Below are 18225 nucleotides of genomic sequence, written 5' to 3' on the forward strand. Positions count from 1 at the left end.
CTTCCTTCCTGGGTCATTTAGGGCAAATCACTCTGCCTCTCTGCCTGTCATCTACAAAAGCAGGGTTATAAATAGCATGATCCTTGGAGAGTTCTTGTACACTAAAATGAACTAAGGTAAAAGTACCTGCTGCAGGCCCTGGCATACAGCAGGGGCCTCGTTACTGCTGCTGCTAAATGATGAACGGGCAAGCTCCAGGCCCAGTGTGGACAGGGCTGGCCAGGATTCTTGTCCCCCCCGCCATACGTAAGCCCCTGGCCACAGGACTCCCAGCCTGGGTAGCTGCCTCCACCACTGAAGGGTCCAGGCTGCCAGGGTTCCAGCATTTAACTGATGCCTGCTGTCCAGGACAGGACAAGTCTCCTTGACTCCACCCAACTCCCTCCCTCCCGGGAGAGCGGACACAAAAGGATGAGAGCCCTGTGGGGAGGAGCTGGCCCTGAGGGTGGGGCAGTGTGCCCTAGAGGTCACTTGGGGACCGGAGCTGGCCGGCAGAGAGGATGTCCTGACGGAGAAGGGGCGTCCTGGCAGTCAGGCCATCACATATACACCAACTGGGGCAGGACAGGGTCACCCTAGAGCCCACAGGTAAGAAAAAAGACAATAGGAAAAGGACGGCAGGGAGCGGGCTTCAGAGGCCGGGGGGTTCTGTGCCAGCTCCCAGGTGCCTGTGTGAAGGCGGCTCCTGCTGCCCTGGGAGTGATGGAGCGGGCAGGCAGCGCCTGGCAGCCACGGCAGGAGGGGCGTCCCCCGGGCCCGATTAGAGGCCCAGCCGCAGACAGACACGCACAACTGTCAGCCTCGTCCTCCCAGCCCGCCATCAGAGGCACCATTAATTGCTGTCATTTGAGGGTGGCCTGTGGGGAGAAGGAGGGGGGCTGCGGGAAGGGGAGGGGAAGGAAAAAGAAGGAGGAGGGAGAGGTGGGGGGTGCCGGGAGGAGGGGGAGGGCAGGGAAGGAGGGGGAAGGACAGCTTGCCCAGGGCTGAGCGTCCCGAGCTGGAAGGAGAGAGAGCCACCCATGCCCCCTCCTCCTCCACCCAATGAAGGGACCGGCTTCCCCCCAGCTAGGGGCAGAGCTCTCAACCCACTACCCAGGTGGGGCAAACAGGGTCCAGAGGGGTGTGATTCTGCCACCCCAGCCCTGTGAACCTCCCCCCGCCGCCCCCCCCACACCCCTGGCCACTTGTCTGCCTGCGGGTTGGTTGGTCCTGATCTTCCTCCCCAGGGGATCCAGAAAGCCTGGCCGCCCCGCTCCCATCCACCTTCAGCCTCCACCCACCCCCAGCCCCTCCCCCCTCCTCTCTTGCTACCAGGCACCACGCTGGGAGAGGTTCAAGGCTGGTGCAAACCCCACTTTCCCACCCCCGCACTCACGCAGCTCCCCCGCCCCACCCAGGATGCCTGGCGTTCCCCTCCACCACCCAGGGTCAAAGGGCCTACGCGCCACCTCCTCCAAGGACCGCCACCCTCACAAAAGATTCTGGAGCTGGGCTCCCCCAGCCACTTGCACACAGGGGACGGCACACCCCCTCCCTGTGCCTCCGTTTCCTCACCTGTAGAATGGGGATAAGCACAGCGCGGTGTTGAAGTGTCTGCTGCTGTTACACAATCATCCAGGACTTCCGTCCTCCTCGACCCGCACACGTCTCCCCTCTGCCTCTTACTGTGGTTCTTTCTCAGAAACGCCTGCTCCCCTGCCCCTGACTCCGGGCCCACCAGACCCAGCCCACGCCCTCCCACAAGATGAGCAGGGTCTCAAAAGGCCTCCCAAGCTGGAGCAGCTGGGTGTGGGGTCCATATTGTGCCTCTGTCTTCAGGAGGGGAACCCAAAGCATCTGCCCGGCCTCCATGCCCCCCCCCGTGGCCCCCCTGCCACACGCTGCTGCCCCAGACAGGCCTTGTCTCTGGGCTGAGGAGCCCCTTGGGTCCTGCCAGGGGGCTCTCCTAGGAGCACTGGCTTCCTCGGCGGGGGGAGGGACCCCCCCCCCGCCCCCTCCCCCATCTGTCTGCCTCGGCCTCCCTCAGACGTGATGGATCGCCCCAGAGGAGGAAGCTAAGTGCTTGCAGACAAAAAGCCCTTTTATCGTCCTCGGGTGGCCCACTGGAGTGACAAGCAGGTAACTCAGCCACAGGAGGAAGGCTCTCCATCAGGCCTGTGGTGCCGATGGGTGGAGGACCGAGGGGCAGAGGAGGAGAAGGAGGGAAGCTGACCCCAGGCAAGGCCGCCTTCCTTCCAACTTCCCAGGCACCGAGAACGCCAGGTAGAAAACCCCCGCCTGGGCTGATCACTTTGGGGGGACCACCACCGGTGTCCCCCATGTTCCAAGGCAAAACCCACCTCTGTAGGGCCCAGGGCCTGGCTCAGGAAGCAGGCAACTTCCAAGGCTGTCCCTCCCTCCTGCCTACTGGGGAGCCCCAAAGGCTCAGGAACAAAGGAGCAAGGCCTGACTCATGCAGACTCCTGCAAACCAGGAGGCCCATTCCACACAACCTCAGGGCCTTTGCACGGGCTGTTCCCCCTGCCTGGGAAACCCTTCCTCCAGAGACCTGCAGGCTCCCTTGCCTCCTCCTGCAGGTCTTTGCTCAAATGCCACCTTCTCAGGGAGGCCCGTCCTGACCCCCCCATTGGAAACTGCAACCCCCCAGACCACCCACACACTCCCCAAACCCCCTCTCTGCTGGTTCTTCACCCCAGCCCTCCCCACCGAAGGACACACTACGTATCTGACTTGTGAGCTGTCTGCCTCACCCAGGGAGGATGGGATTCTTGTCCAGCTTATTCCCAGCTCTATCTCCAGCACCCAGAAAAGGGCCCAGCGCACAGTAGGTGCTTTAGAAAGAATCGTTCAGTGAATGTCCCGATAGCAGCCAGTCCCGAGCCAGGACGTGCTCAGCAGTGCCCTCAGCAATCCTTGGAGGACGACCATTTGACAGATGCGGAAACCAAGGCACAGAAGTGTCTCAGCGTCCTGGGATTTGCACCCAGGTCTGCCGGAGGCCCGCCCACTGCAAAACCACCCCAGAGACCCAGGACGCCCGTCCAGGGCTGGGTGTCACAGACAAGGACTGAAACCCGCCCCCAACCTGCTTCTCGGCCCTGCAGCCTCAGGGAGGCCCCTTCCTAGCTCTCGGCCTCAGTACGCCCCTCTGCAGAATGGGCCTGCACAGGTAACCACCTCCCCCCACGGTCCCTCCCAGGACACTGCCCCCCAGTCCCGACTGCACTGGTGTGGCCCTGATGAGGGAAGAGCAGTCAGAAGTCGCTGAGCAGAAAGTGACAGATCTCGACCCCATCGTGGACGCCAAGGGTCGGGCTGGGGGCTCCTCAGACCCTCCTCCGGCCCTCCTTGGGGCCAGGCCCGGCTGGCAACCCTTCCCAGCCCTAGAAGAACAGCTCAGTCGGTAAGAGGTAAAGAAAGATGCTGGGAGCGCTGCGTGAGTGCTTCCTACCCACTAAGCACTGGGGCTCAGAGCAGCCCACGCCCCGTGTCCCGAGCGCCAGCAGCTGAACAGTGCTCGGTGACACAGAGCCAGGAAGGGGTCAAGCCGTCATCTGTGGGGGGCCAGTGCCTGCGCCCCAGCAGCTGCACCCACTGACCAGCCCTTCCTCGCTGGCACGGACAGGGGACAGGCCCCCCACATGCCCTCCAGACGTGCTTCCTCTGCTTCCCCAAAACTGCCTGACTCTCCAAAGGCTGGGGGTGGGGCATTTCCTCACCACACCCACAGGGGTCTCTGGCCACACGACTGCCTCTCCCAGGCCTGGGTCAGCTGGTCACCCTGTCCCCGGGGGACAAGGACAAGACACAGGGAGGGGACCCACAGATTCCGCTCCCTCCTCAGCCAGGGCTCCCGGCTGCTTCCGCAAAAATACAGAAACCAAAAATCTTAGCAACAATCGCCAGCTCTGTGGGGGGATTCGATTCCACGCCCATTTTACAGATGGGGAAACTGAGGCACCGGGGGGCTCGGGATCCTGCCCAAGGTCATGCAAACAACAAGCGGCAGACAGAGATACGCGCTCAGGCAGCCAGGCTCCAGGGTCCCTGCCTGGGACCACTTGCCTCTCCTGGTTGAAAAGAATATAAAAGAAAAGATGCCTCCCTCCACCACCAGCCAGGCCAGTACCTGAATCCCCTCCTCCAAGCCTGTGCTGGGAATTCCAGGGCACTTTCACTGCTGGGGCCCAGGTTTGATCCCTGGTCGGGGAACTAAGATTCCACAAGCCGCACCACGTGGCCCAAAAAACAAAACAAAAACAAACAAACAAAAAACAAACAAGCTGGGCTTCCCTGGTGGCGCAGTGGTTGGGAGTCCGCCTGCCGATGCAGGGGACACGGGTTCGTGCCCCGGTCCGGGAAGATCCCACGTGCCGCGGAGCGGCTGGGCCCGTGAGCCACGGCCGCTGAGCCTGCGCGTCCAGAGCCTGTGCTCCGCAACGGGAGAGGCCGCAGCAGTGAGCGGCCCGCGTACCGCAAAAAAACAAAAATCAAAAAACAAGCCTGTGCCCACCCCACTGACCCTCACCTGGACTGCCTTCCCTCTCCCTGACACCCCAAACTCTACCAGTGCCCCTAGGACCGCTCTCCACTCCCCCGATGAAGAAGCTTTCGGGGGAGACCCCTGACATCAGATGTACCAGGTCAGCGGGGGGACAGGGAGGGCAGTGGGCACAGACCAGCCCCACATGGGCCTCGGTCTGCTTGGCTGTAAAATGGGTGCATTGGGGAGGAATCTGCCAGGTTCCCTAGGAGAGTCAGAGAATTAGCCCCAGCTCTTTGCTTCCAGCTGAGACATGGCACAGGTGGCCCATGTGTGCTTCGGTTTCCCCACTTATAAAATGAGGATAACAGCCCATCTTGGAGCATCTCTGTGAGGGTCACAAAACACGGTGACATGAAAAACACTGTGCTGATGGGCTTTTGAGCAGCTCCTCTGTGCCAGGCGCTGCTCCATACCAGCTCATTTAATTGTCGCAGCAACCCTACGAGCGGACACTCATCACCCCAGTTTACAGACAGGGAAATGGAGGCACAGGGAGATGAGTGACTTGTCCTGGGCGCCCAGCATGAAAGTGGCCGTGCCGGGACTGCAACCCCGGCTCTCCCGCTGGGCACGGCGACCACGGTGGCACACAGGTGTCCGGCCCGAGGGCCTCCTCCGACGTCCAACATGCCAACTCGAGGGCCAGCACACAGGCTCCACCCTCTCTGAGCCTGCAGCCCACCCTCAGGGCACAGAAGCAATGCGGCCATGAACCCCAGAGACAGAGAAGACCCACCGTCACACAGCTGCACTGTTGGGACAAGCCCTCCTCCCAGGCACCGTCTGCACATCAATGCACTCAGCCAGAAAGTACCCCAGCCCGGGGAAGCCACAGCCTCCACCCTGGGCAACACTGCTGCCCAGACCCCCACCCCACAAGGCCACACAGAGCCCAGCGTCACACCCGCCAGCAGAACCTGGCATCCCAGCAACTGCCGACCCCCGGCCCACGAGAAGGTCCCAGCAATATGAATCCGCTGGAGACAGCAAGGAGGGATAGATGTGAACCTACCAGGAACAGCTACCAGCAACGCTGTGTCCTCAAAGACTCTGGGGGACCTGCAGGGGAAAACACGGGTCTTGTTAGCAAGGATCGCAGCATCCCCGTGAATGAGCTAAGGTACAGCCAATCAATGTGCGGGTAGAGACGGCAAGGCCCACTGGCCTGGACCTGGGGCACCGTGTACGTCAGGCCAAGCGTTTCTCCACGACAACCCCACGAGGTGGTACTGCTCCCCCATTTGACAGAGGGGGAAACTGAGGTTCAGAGAGTCAAAGTCTCACGCCCCAGGTCCCACAGCTAGGAAGTCACAGAGCTGGGATCCCAATCCGAACTATGTGGTTATAAAGGCAGCCCACACCCCAGCAAAGCCCCCAAGGGACCCCGGGCCCAGATCACACTGTCGCTGTGAAAATCCCCCATTAACTTCCCAGGGGACCCTATGAAAAGTCAGTAAGTGACACCATGGAGGGGTGGGCCTACGACTCTCATTCAAGAATGTCTGAGTCACCATTCAAAGTCAAAACCAGCACAATAAAGACTAGTGTCCAGTATATAAAATAAATAAGAGCCAATCAACCCAATAGAAACATGGGCAAAAGGACTTGATAGAACTTCACAGAAGTCGATATAGAAATGGCCAATCAGCACATGAAAAGATGCTCAATATCATTAGTCATCAGGAAAGCGCAAACTAAGAGACCACTACACACCCACCTGGATGGCTAAAATAAGACAGACAATGCCAAGTGTGGACGAGAATGCAAAGCAACTGGAATTCTCAGACATCACTACTTCAAGGCAAAACGGTGCAACTACTTTGGAAAACAGTTTGGCAGCTTCTTACCAAGTTAAACATACATTTGGGTGACCAGACGACCCAGCAACTCCACTGCTGGGTATCTACCCAAGAAAAATGAAAACATATGCTCATGCAAAGATGTGTACATGAATGTTCATAACAGCTTTATTCATAATCACAAAAAACTGAACACATTCCATCCGTAGATGAAGGGATAAACAAAGAGCGGTACATCCATACCATGGAATACTACCCCACAATAAAATGGAACGAACGACAGACACACAACCACATGGAGGGATGTCACACTCAGATGCTAAGCACACACGAGGACTGCATTTATAAGATTCTGGGACTGGTAAGACTCGACTTTCACGAGTAGAGAGGTCTGCAGGGGCAGTCACACTAGAACAAAAAGATGATTCCCACAAAGGTTAGGGTGTTAATCACCTCTGGCGAGAAGACCGCACGGTGACTCCTTAACAATTATTCATTAATCTGCAGCCGCGTGCTTATGCTTTTTTTTTTTTTTTTTTTTTTTTTTTGGCTGTGCCGTGCGGCACTCAGGATCTTAGTTCCCCGACCAGGGATTGAACCCCTGCCCCGTGCATTGGGAGCATGGAGTCTTAACTACTGGACAGCCAGGGAAGTCCCTATGCGTTCTTTATCGTGTTAGCTTCTGCAAGAAAAAGAACAAGTAAACAAATAGTAATGGGCAGACCACCAGAGAGAGATCAAAACCCTGGCTGTGGTCCTAGCTCCTCTACTGTCGGCTGTGACCTTGGAGTCTCTGACCTTGGTTTTCCCATCCAGAAAATAGGCCCACTCCCCACGGCTGTCTCCAAGACCCGTCCATTGGCAAACATCTCAGCCTCGAGTGGACATTTAGGGAACCCCTTCTGCAACCCTTGCCCCCACCCAGAGATCAAAGGCGAGTGGAGCTGCGGCTTCCGGCTCTCACGAGGCTGAGGCAGCTGCACGCAGGGCTCAGGCTCTGGGCCCAGGCTCCCTGGGTTCAAATCTGTGCTCTGCCCTTCCTAGCTGTGCACCCTGGGACGAGTAGCTTCACCTCTCTGAGCCTCAGTTTCTTCATCTCTAAAATGGAAATGACGGGGACTTCCCTGGTGGTCTAGTGGTTAGGACTCCACGCTTTCACTGCCGAGGACCTGGGTTCGATACCTGGTTGGGGAACTGAGATCCCACAAGTCACATGGCGTGGCCAAAAAAACTTTTTTTAATTTTTAAAAATGGGAACGATGATACATTAAAAACACCGACCTTACAGGGATGCAGTGGAGGTAAAGTGCTTGCAGAGCCAGCGTGGGCTCGCTAGCAGCACTCGATTCCTGCGGGGCGTTATATTACCCCAAGGCAGGGGCTGGCAGCTAAGCTCCAAGACCCCAAGGAGCCCTAAAAGGGACAGCTGCAGGCGGCTCATGGGGAAGGATCCTGCCCCTTCTTTCCCGTCTTTTTAAGTTTTTTTTCGCTACAATGCCTCCAGCCTTGACACTTGTCCTGCCATCTGCGGCAGCTCCAGAGACAGGGCCCTGCAGGAAGGCTGGAAACAGGGAGGCCCAGGCATGTCTCCATCGCCATCCCAGCCTCCCAGAAGCCTCTGTGGCCAGCCGCCTGCAGCAGGTCCTGCAAAGGGCTCAGGCAGGGTCAGGTGGCTGGGCGCCCTCCCCAGGCACCACTTTGGAAGGGTTGGGAGATCAGACCCCACCTTCTTCCCACCTTCTCTCAGGTCCAGCCAGTCCCCCCTGCAGTCCCCCAAAGGACACGGAGCACCTGATGGCGTGAGGTCAAGGCCGGCCTGGGCCGGCCCCATACAGAGCATCTCCCAGCAATGCCGACAACACGCAGGTCCAGAGAGCAGTTCCCAGCCTAGGAAACTTGGGGACTTCCCGGGAGAAGCGACAGCCACGCTGTGCTCCACCGAGGAAGGTGAAAGGTGCGCTTGGCGAGAGGATGGGGGATGCGGGCAGAGAACCGCTGATCCCAGCATGGAGGCTGGAAGGAAGAGCGCAGTGAGTGGGTGTGTGAACGCCGCCGGGGTGGGCAGGACTGATCGCCGCAGGGCCCCTCCGATTGGGTGGGATTTTATTCCCGGGGGGCAGGGAGACCCTTAGGAGGGTTTCGCATGCAGAGAAGGGACAAGTCCCACCGGAATCTGGAGAGTGCACTCGGGCTGTGGAGTGGAGGATGGGTGAGGGTGGAAGCAGGACAAGTGGATGGGATGGAGAGCATTTTGCAAGTAGAATTCAGGCGGGCGAGGGATGGAAGAGGAGCCTTGGCGGCTGTGCTGGGCGCCCGACTTGGACAGCGACAGCTCTGGGTGGGGGAGGGAAGGAGAACCACATACACTGCCTGTGGCCTTTCTGTACTCCAGTCGCCTCCCCGGTAACCATCCCGGGAGGGAGGGAGGTATGCGGGCTTCTGTCTCCAGGCCAGGAAGCCGATGCTGAGCAGTAACTCACTGCAGGTCAGGGAGGGAAGGGAAAGAGCCGGGATTTGAACCCAGGTCCGAGCTCTTTAAGCCTCGGGAGCCACGGCACTGGTGGGGGACCCTCCTTGAGCGTGAACAAGGAGAGCAGGAGTGGGGAGGTGCCCGCTCCCAGGCTGACCCCGGGCGCCCCCGGCAGGGAGGGCGCTCAACAGCTCCCTGAGCAGAGCTGCACCCAGTGGGACCTCCGTGGGCCCAGAAGGTCCCCGAGTCCCTGGGCCTCCTGGGAGGGGGGCGGCTCTGACCCCTGTGCAAGGGGGTCAAGCCAGGGAGCAGACCCTCTCATTCAAGGTCTCAGCCACACTCCGTGCCCACACTCCTGCACATCCTCAGTCACACACGCACATCCTCACGGCCTCATTCACGCACTTGCTCACACTCACGCACGCTTGCGCGCGCTGTGCTTCCACACACGCCCACGCATGCGCGCCTGGCCCCGGAAGGCTGGGCGGGGGGGCCAGCGCCCCGCGCCGCGCCGCGCCGCGCCGCGCCGCGCCACCGCGCCGTGCCCGGCCCCATCCTCCTCTCCCCCAACCCCTGGGGGAGAGAGTGGGGGAGGGAAGGGAAGGGGGGCTGACCAGACTGGTTTCTCAGCCAAGCAGATACAGGAAAGAGGACGGTTTCCAAGGGTTCCCCTCCCCCAGGCCCTCGGTAACCCTCCCTTTAGCACTTCAACAGACCTGCCCCCACATGGCACCAAGCCCCCAGACAAACCCCATCAGGCCCCCCTCCGAGCTTTGGCCCTCAACTCTGCCATTTGCCCTCCCACCCCCTCCTCTGCCTTCCCAGCACCAGCATAACACTGCCTTTTTCCTCCTCCGGGAAGCCCACCCAGATTACCCCAGCCACAGAGGCTGACCCAAAGTGTCCATCCACCCCGCTCAGAGACAGGAAACTAGAAGTCTAAGGCCACACAGGTGCAGGAGGGCAGAGCCAGTTGGGTTCAAACCCAGAGAGAGCTGTCCAGCTTTGACTGGGATACCAGCATCAACCTTCAGCCAGCTGACAAGCTTGACAGAGCCCCTGCACGGGGATGGGGCCATGAATACGAAAGACAAGGGTCCTCGGGGGACACGGTCACACCTACCCACACTCAGACGCCACACAGATACATCAAGAAAAGAGCAAGATGGGGAATTCCCCGATGGTCCAGTAGTTAGGACTCCAAGCTTTCACTGCCAAGGGCACAGGGTTCGATCCCTGGTCTGGGAGCTACGATCCCACAGCTGTGTGGCGAGGTCAAAAATTTAAAAATAAAATAAAATAAAAAAGAATAGAGCAAGACGACGTCAAAGGGCAGTGACTGAAGTAACAGACATAAACCAGCATAAAACTGCAATGAATGACAGGCATGACGGGGGATGGGGGGAGGACTAGAAGACAGGTAGGGTCTCCCAGCAGGTGACACTGGAGCCCAGGGCTGAAGAGATAAGGAGGAAGGCACAGCAAATGCAGAGGCCTGGAGATGGGACCCAGCTAAACTGGAAGCAGTGGCGGATGGGGCAAGGCAGGGGGTGGGGGGGGCGGCGATACTGGCCTGGATTTTATTTCCAGGGCGAGGCCTCGGGAGGGGAGGGGCACGTTCGGCTCTAACACATAACCAAGTGGCACAGTGTGAGGCATGGCCAGGGAGGACACTTCCGTGTCAATCCCTGTAGGCTCCATGGAGGTGGTGTCCTCTTCCCCCAGCCAAGCCTCAGCCTCTCTCTGCACTGGAGTCTCTCCTAAGGTCAGAACCTGAGGGCTGCAGTCTCAGAGCCAGGCAAGTGCTTGGTAGTTGAACCTCAGTACCTCCAAACCTTTCCCACCAGGCTGTGCCGTAGCCACCCAGAGGCAAGGCCCCGACCCCGCTGGCCCCTTGAGGTCCTAGCAACACCAGGCCTTTGCCTCTACCTGCTCCCTGGGCAGGTTGCTAAAAGTGACTGCACAAGCCAGGGCTCAGAACAAATCCTCCCTCCCAGCCCAGCCTCCTCTGGGCCTCCAGCCACGTGCGCCGTACCCTCGGCAGGGCCCCAGGAGGCACACTTTCGAGGTGTGAGAAGGAGAGGGGTGTTGATGGAGCCCCCGCAGTGCCTGCAGATGATGGGCAAGGCAGCGACGGAGGCAGCCGGGGTGCCAGCCCCAGCTCGGCCACTCCTGCACTGGGCACCCAAGTCACTTCATCTCCCTGTGCCTCTATTTCGCTGTCTATAAACTGAGGGGTGGTAACAGTGTCCCCTCGAAGGGCTGCTGTGACCATTAAATGAGTTAATACAGCAGAGCCCCTTAGAGCGGTGCCTGGCACGGCGTAGACCTCAACAAGCTTATTAATCACAGTAAGCACTTTCTGCATCTCCCCACTTCAGGACCCTCACAGCAACACTCCAAGAGAAATGGGGAAACAGAGAAACTGAGGCATGGAATGGTCACCTGTCCCAAGTCTCTCAGCTGGAAGCAAAAGAAAAAAGCTGGGACATGAACCCTTTCTTGAATCCCCTTACCCACCCCCACTCCCAGGGACCCTGGCAAATTCCTCCCCAATGTGCTCATTTCACAGCCAAACAGACCGACCCGTATCAGACAGGTCTGTGCCCACAACTTGCCCTGGTACAAGTGACAGCAAAGTTTTCTCTCCAAAGAACTCCTACACATCCCTCAAAGCCCAGCTTATGATGTCCTCTCCCCTCCCCTCGATGAATAAGCCTTTCCAGTTAGTCCAGTCATATCCTGGCCCTCACCTCCACCTCACCCCAAAGCTCTGCCTGGCCACCTCCAGCAGACCCTGAGCCTTCCAGGAAAGGGCCTGCCTTATCCCTCACTGAAGCCACAAGGCCAGACGCGAAGGCAGATGCCCAGTGGGAACAGCAGGGTGAGGCTCAGAGTAAAAGAGACTGCATACAGAGGAGGGTTCAGCACAGTAGGACCAACGCTGTGAGGTGCAGCTGACAGCAGGGCTGAGAGAAGGCTTGGCACACAGTGGGCCCAGCCGACTCACAACAGACCTAACACGGTGCCCAGCGCACAGTGGGGCCAGGATCACAGAAGGCAATGGGGGAGGCCTGGACCTGCCTGCCGTCTTTCACCCAATGCCCGCACTCCCCACCGCTGAAAAGCCCCCCATGCACCTCCCATACCCATGCGAGTCCTACCCACACTCACAAGCCCAACAGCCTCCTCCTCCAGGCAGCCCTCACTCCCTCATACTCAGCTACATGCAATCTGGCTGCAGTCACAAAACCAACAACAATGGCAATAATAACAGTGGCCATAACTAGCGTTTAGTTACTCCCGTGAGGACACCAAGCCGAGCCTTTACACGCTCATTTAACTCCCGACAACCTTTCAGGTAGGTTATTTTATTTTATTTATTTATTTATTTATTTATTTTTTAAGTCTACAGAGCATTTTTTTTTTTTTTTTTTTTTGGCCACGCTGCATGGCATGCGGGATCTTAGTTCCCTGACCGGGAATCGAACCCGTGCCCCTGCTGTGGAAGCGTGGAGTGTTAACCACTGGACCGCCAGGGAAGTCCCCAGGCAGGTTGTTCTATTATCCCCATTTTACAGATGAGGAAAGTGAGGCTTGGGGACGTTGAGTCACTTGTCCCAGGGGTTATACAGCCGATGAGAGAAGTCAGGATGGGCACCGGGGCGGCCTTAACCGAGCACACGGGGCTGAGCGCCGTTACTGTTAGTGGTACCCTTGCCCTGTGTTCTCAGACCTGAGCCGGGCAGCAGTAACCCGACTTAGCCCTCCCCGCAGCCTCCTGAGCTGCTGCTACCCATTTCCCGGATGGACAGACTGAGGCTCCAAGAGAGGACTGCACAGCCAGGCTGCCACCCGCTTCCGTGGTTCCCCACCCCACCCCCGGGGGGCGGCTTCTCCACGATTCTCTCCCCAGTCAGTGCAGAGGCCAGAAGCCAGCGCCTGACAAGAAGCAGAAGCCACAACTAACCCACAAATTCCCTACCCAGTCATCACCTCCTCGCAGGGCAGGGTCCCCTGCCAGGCTCTGCCATGCCAGCCCAGGAGACTTGCCGCCGGCCCTCAGAGAGGAGACGCTCCACCTGCAGCTCCCACTGTCCCATCTCCACCCCCTCAGTGGGCACAGGTCAAGTTCGACCAATCTGCCAATGAGCCCGGGAAGCTGGGGCAAGGTCCCTCCCTGCCCGGCACCCTCAGGGCTGGAACCAGGTCCCCGAGCCAGCCTTGGAGAAAAGATGCTCCTCCACCTGCAGCCCCTGCCTTCCCATCTCAAAGCCCCGCAGTGGGCACAGGTCAAGTTCTACAAAATCACCCAGGGCCCGGGGGCTGCTTCAATGCCCGCCACTTTGAGGAAAGGGAAGTGATGCCCACATGAGCCTCCACGTGGCAGAGTGTGAACCATACGAGGCCAAGATGAGCAAGCCACGAAACGTGTTGTCCAGACGCCCTAAACGCGATCCCGCAGATCCGGGCATCGCCCCGGTGGGCGGGCGTAACTTCCGGAAGCCATCCCTGCAGGCTGGATTTGGGGACTTCAGGTACAGTGTGACCCAGGCACCCGGGGCAGGAGCAGGCCAGGGCCCCGAGGCGTTAGGGTGTGTGGGGACCTAACACCCCTCCCAGAGCTGCCCGGGTCTGCCAGACACGTCTCTTCACACCCGACGAACAGGGAAGTCTCCCGAGTCCCCTGGGACCGGGTGTCACCCTTCCCTGTCACTGCCGTAGCGAGCAGCCCAGACAGCCAGAGAGGGAGGGAGGCAGCTCTTCCACTTAGAAGCCACTGGGATATTTTATTTTCCTTCTCAAGTGACAGCTGAGGCCGGCTCTCCTTGAAGCTGCAGAGAGGCAATCATGGAGAGTTCACCCAGGTCTCCGATTCCCCACCAGACTGCGGCAGCCAGCGACTGCCGGGGCATGGGGGCGGGGCAGTGGCGCAGCCAGGCCAAGGCCACAGCCAGTGTGGATGTGAGTGGACAGGGGCTGGGGGGAGGACAAAAGGGGAGGAGGGGCTGTGGCCCAACGGAGGGCGACACGTGGTCCCACCCAAAGGGGGCACAGCCCGAGCAACCATGGGGGCCACGGCCCCACTCCAGGGGGCTCAGGTCCATGCAAGGGGGGCGCACAGTCAGGAGGAGGCAGCACTGAGCCCTGCCCGCAAGCGCCCCAGCCCCCAAGACCACCTACCCGGGCTCCCAAAAGAGACCTGCGCCGATCACAGGCAAAACCGCCACGATGGTCACCGCAGCAGTAATAATAGCCCCTGCTGCACACACAGTCACCGTGTGCCAGGTCCTGGGCCATCTATCCTGACCCCATTTCACAGATGGCGAAACTGAGGCCCAAAGGAGTTCAGCGACCTGCCCGAGATGGCACAGCCAGGGAGGGGCAGGGAGATGGGGGCCCGGGCGTCCGCCCTCGGCTGCCCCATCCCCCCCCACCCCCCGCGCTCCACCCTCAATCTGGCCCCAGAACACACTTCTCAGAAACCTCCCGCCCGCCTCCTCGCGACGGGGCGTGGGGCCATCTGCAGAGACAGCAGCCGACAAGAGCAATTAGACGCCAGGAAGGAGCCAGGATATCGACCGTTTCTGGAGGGGAGGGGGGCAGACGGGGGCTCGGGCCACACGGGTGTCGGCAGCCTGGCTCCCGGCCCAGCACAGGCCAAGTCAGGGCAGGCAGCACAGATCAGGCCGGGAGGGCCAGGGGCTTCGCTCCGAGGCCTGCGGAGGCCCGAGGCGGCAGCACGGAGAAGCCATTTGTCCGTCTACCTGTCTGTCCACCACCAGCGTCGCCAGCTGCAGACACCTGGAGCTCCCCTGAGGCTTTCACTGCGTGGGCACCGTGCTAAGCCCTGTAAACTACTAACTGGTTTAATTCTTACAACCACCGTCCACGTGAGTTACTATGACTCTCCCCGTTTTACAGATGGGGCGGTGAGGCAGAGAGGCAAGAAAGTGTACCCAGGGCTCCCACAGCTAAGACTTTCATACAGGCGTTCACTGTAACCACACATCACCTCCGCCTGAGAGTCCCCCGAGGGGTGGGAGATAAGACAGTGGGCTTTCTGGGAATGGGGCACGGGGGACTGCACGGGGTGGAAACTTCCAGAAGCCTCTGGAAGTCCCTCAGAGGCCCCATCATGGGCTCTCTGTAAAGCTAATTCAGTTTCCACCCTGTTGGAGCACAGGCCAAGGGCCCTACAATGCCAGCTGCTGGGCTCCCCCGGGAGGAGGCTGCCTGATGGCCAGCCAGAAGGGAAAACCACTGCAGAGCCTCCCACCCCCGCCCCAGGCTTCCCTGCCCAAGAGCAGGGTCTGGGCCGTGAGTCGCTGCAGGGCAGGGCCGGGGGCTGCCTGGGAGAGCAGGGGTGTCATGGAACCAGTGATTGATCGCCAGAAGCAATTAATTGTCTGGGTCAAGAGATGGTGAAAGAGATTTGTCACCGGGGGCCCAGGGGATAGTCCAATGAGTCCAGCATCCCAGGCGGGAGGGGTGGTTCCCGCTGACCTGGTCCTGAAGGGAGATCAGGACTTCTGCACACTACCGGAACACTCCACTCCTCCCCCACCCCGACAGGCCTCTCTCTGCACACGCCCGCTCCCCAACACCAGCCCCGGGCCCACCCCAGCCTCTGTGACCCGTGCACCAGGGGGACCAGCCCACCCTGCACAGATGCGGACAGAGAGGCCCAGCAAGGGAGTCCATACACAGAGTCCCAGCAGCCCAGGATCTGGCCCGAGACCCGGACCCAATCCCAGCTGCACCAGGTTCTAGCTGGGCGAGCCCACGCCGGTGCCTAAATTCTGAGGCTGTTTCCTCTGCTGTAAGGTGGAGGTGATAAGCAGGGGAGTTAAAACCGGGACGGCTCAGGCACAAATCCCAGCTCCACCATTTTGTTAAGCCTGAGGCCGTCACCTTGCTCCTCCGAGCCTAGGTTCCCCCATCTGTAAAATGGGGGTGATGCCCAGGGCTACTTTGTGCGGAAATATACAGTCTGGCACACGGCAGGTGCTCGGTGCTAGCTCGCCATCAGGGTTCACCAGCCCGCCTCCCCAGGGATGCAAGCCCAGCCCCTCAGCACCTAGGACACCAGGCTCAAGCCCTGAGCCAGGTCATGATGAGACTACCTGGGGCGCAGAACCCCCGCCCCAGCCTCTGAAGCACGACCCAGTGAGAGACGTAGGCCACCGTCCCCGACCGGGCTTGGCCTGTCATGGAGAACAGAATCCCCTGGACACACGGCCCTCCACCCAGATCCTCCACGGACAGAGCTGGAGGGGATACAGGGCACGGCCCCCCCCCGTGTGAGTCCCCCAGAGCGTCTCCCAGCTTTCACCCCCTCGTGCCTACATCATTGCCCTCCACGCACACCCTGGGCACATGCGGCCCCTGGGGTCCACTGTTTGATGACAGTAAAAACACCCGTAACATCTCCCTCGCTGTTCCCACTACACAGATGAGAAAACTGAGGCCCAAAGCACCCAGCAAAGGGCAGCCTCAAAGCCGGCTCTTTGTGATGTCCCACAGGAGTTCAGCAGGTGCTCAGAAGCCAGGGTCACCGGGCCGGGGGGCAACACTGAGTCACCGTGAGAAACTTGGTAGAAACTGAAAACAGCCCCAGAGGCCCCACGTACCGCCCAGAGCGAGCCGCACCGATTCACAGCCGGGCTCTGTGTTGGAAAGTTCCTGCTTCTGTGGTGGAGTGGAGGTGGGGGACCCGGGGCACAGGACAGCCACTAGGCGAGCCGTGAACTGGCCCCAGGGCCTCTAGATCACAGCCAGCCTCGCCCACCACCCAGCGCCCCATCAGGGAGGTGCCCGGGGGGAGGGGAGGGGAGAGCACGCTCTGGACCGCAGAAACACGGACCCGGCATGCAAAGGGAATCCAGGCGTTCCTGCCCTCCCCCGCCCAGGGCACAATCAAGATGTGAGTCCCTAAGGCTCGATGCCCGGTCTTCACGCTCAAGACGCTTGGGCCTGATCATTGGTCACTGTGGGGCTGCTCCGTGCACTGCAGGACGTTCACAGCATCTCTGGCGTCAACCCGCTATGCCTGTGACACCTCCTCCAGGCTGGGATAAATGAAATGTCTTCAGACTCTGCCAGAAGAATCCTGGGGGCTACGTCGCCGCACTGACCCCACCCCTACCCTGACCCCTAAGGGCCTCTATTCCTGGGCAGGAAATAGCAGTCAGTGGCACCCACCCTACCCTGGGCTGGCCCCTTGGTCTGGTCAGTTCCAGACAGGGTAGAACCCACTTGAGGGACAAGGGACCTGTGTCCAGGGCCCATCCTCCCCCTCCTCCAGGTCAGGCCAGGCCTGGTCTCGCTGCCAAGGGACCCATCAGCCGTCAACACTAACTGACCAAGCCCCTATTACGTCCTGACACCATTCCAGGCACTGGGGGCCTAGCAGCGGACAAGACAGAGGCGACTCCTGCTTCCTCGGAAGTGACCTGATGTTGGAAGGCTGACAACACAACAGGGGAAGGAATCAACCGAGGAACTTCATCAACCAACAACGACGGACCTAAGTGGGGGCGGCTGCGACAGTGGCTGTGGGGGGTGCGGGTGCTGCTCGATTGGGCAGCCAGGAGGCTCTCCTGAGGGTGACATCGGAGCTGAGCCCTGATGGCAGCCGCCATGCCGATCACAGGGAACAGCATCCCCGGTGGGGGAACAGCAAGTGCGGCAGCTGAGTGCAGAGGCCGGGGTGGGGAGGGATGTGGCTGGAGCGAGAGCCAGGAGATGGGTCAGTGGGGGTGAGCGGCTCCCTGGCACCCTTGGGGCCTCCGGGTTTGTTCTCAGAGGAGGAGGAAAAAGGAAAGGGAGAGTGTGAGACGAGGAGCTGAAGAATCTCATTCTCCTTCGGACAGGATCCCTTTGCTTGCAGCATGGAGAGCGCAGCCGGGACAAGGGCGGATAGATTCAGGGGCCAGGAGGAGGCTGTGTGGGTGCCGAGGCAGACAGCAGAGCGGGGAGGGGGACCACAGTGTCTGGTCTGCCATTGGGAAAGCAGGGAGGGTCTCGACCACAGGGGTCCCACCCCCCCACTAACAGCATATTGTTGTTTTCGTGCTGTTAGGGCCAAGGGGGTCTCCCAGGCAGGGCCCCCACCCTAGAACATCTCAGAAACTGGCAGGGATATTTCTGGCTGTCCTGTGGCTGGCACTCAGCCAGTGGGACAGTCCCACGCCACGAAAGTCACCCTCTCCACACAATTTTCAAATAACCTGGCCGTTAAAAATAAAACCTGCCAGAACCGATCCAGACACTAGCTTTTTCTTCAGCATCACTTTCATGTGTTTCCAGAACCGAAACGCTTCTGATCTCACTTGCATCGCATCGACACTTACTCACTCTGAGTGGGAGCCAGCAGCACTTCCTCCCGTTTCCTTTTATACTACAGT

The 18225-nt window shown here is 59.8% G+C and overlaps 1 protein-coding gene across 24 annotated transcripts in view; it reads right to left on the reverse strand.

The window, feature by feature from the left end:
* Nucleotides 1-18225, reverse strand: part of NCOR2 (nuclear receptor corepressor 2) — a 224278-nt gene that overhangs the window by 187981 nt on the left and 18072 nt on the right. For 23 of the 24 annotated variants that reach the window (XM_067015116.1, XM_067015113.1, XM_067015121.1 and 20 more), the window contains exon 2: nt 5559-5605. The exons of the other annotated variant lie outside the window; for it this stretch is intronic. The gene's annotated coding sequence lies outside the window, so the exon portion shown is untranslated. The remainder of the gene's footprint in view (nt 1-5558; nt 5606-18225) is intronic. 24 annotated transcript variants of the gene reach the window in all.

Source organism: Kogia breviceps, chromosome 15 (assembly GCF_026419965.1).
Source record: "Kogia breviceps isolate mKogBre1 chromosome 15, mKogBre1 haplotype 1, whole genome shotgun sequence".
Lineage (NCBI taxonomy): Eukaryota > Metazoa > Chordata > Mammalia > Artiodactyla > Physeteridae > Kogia > Kogia breviceps.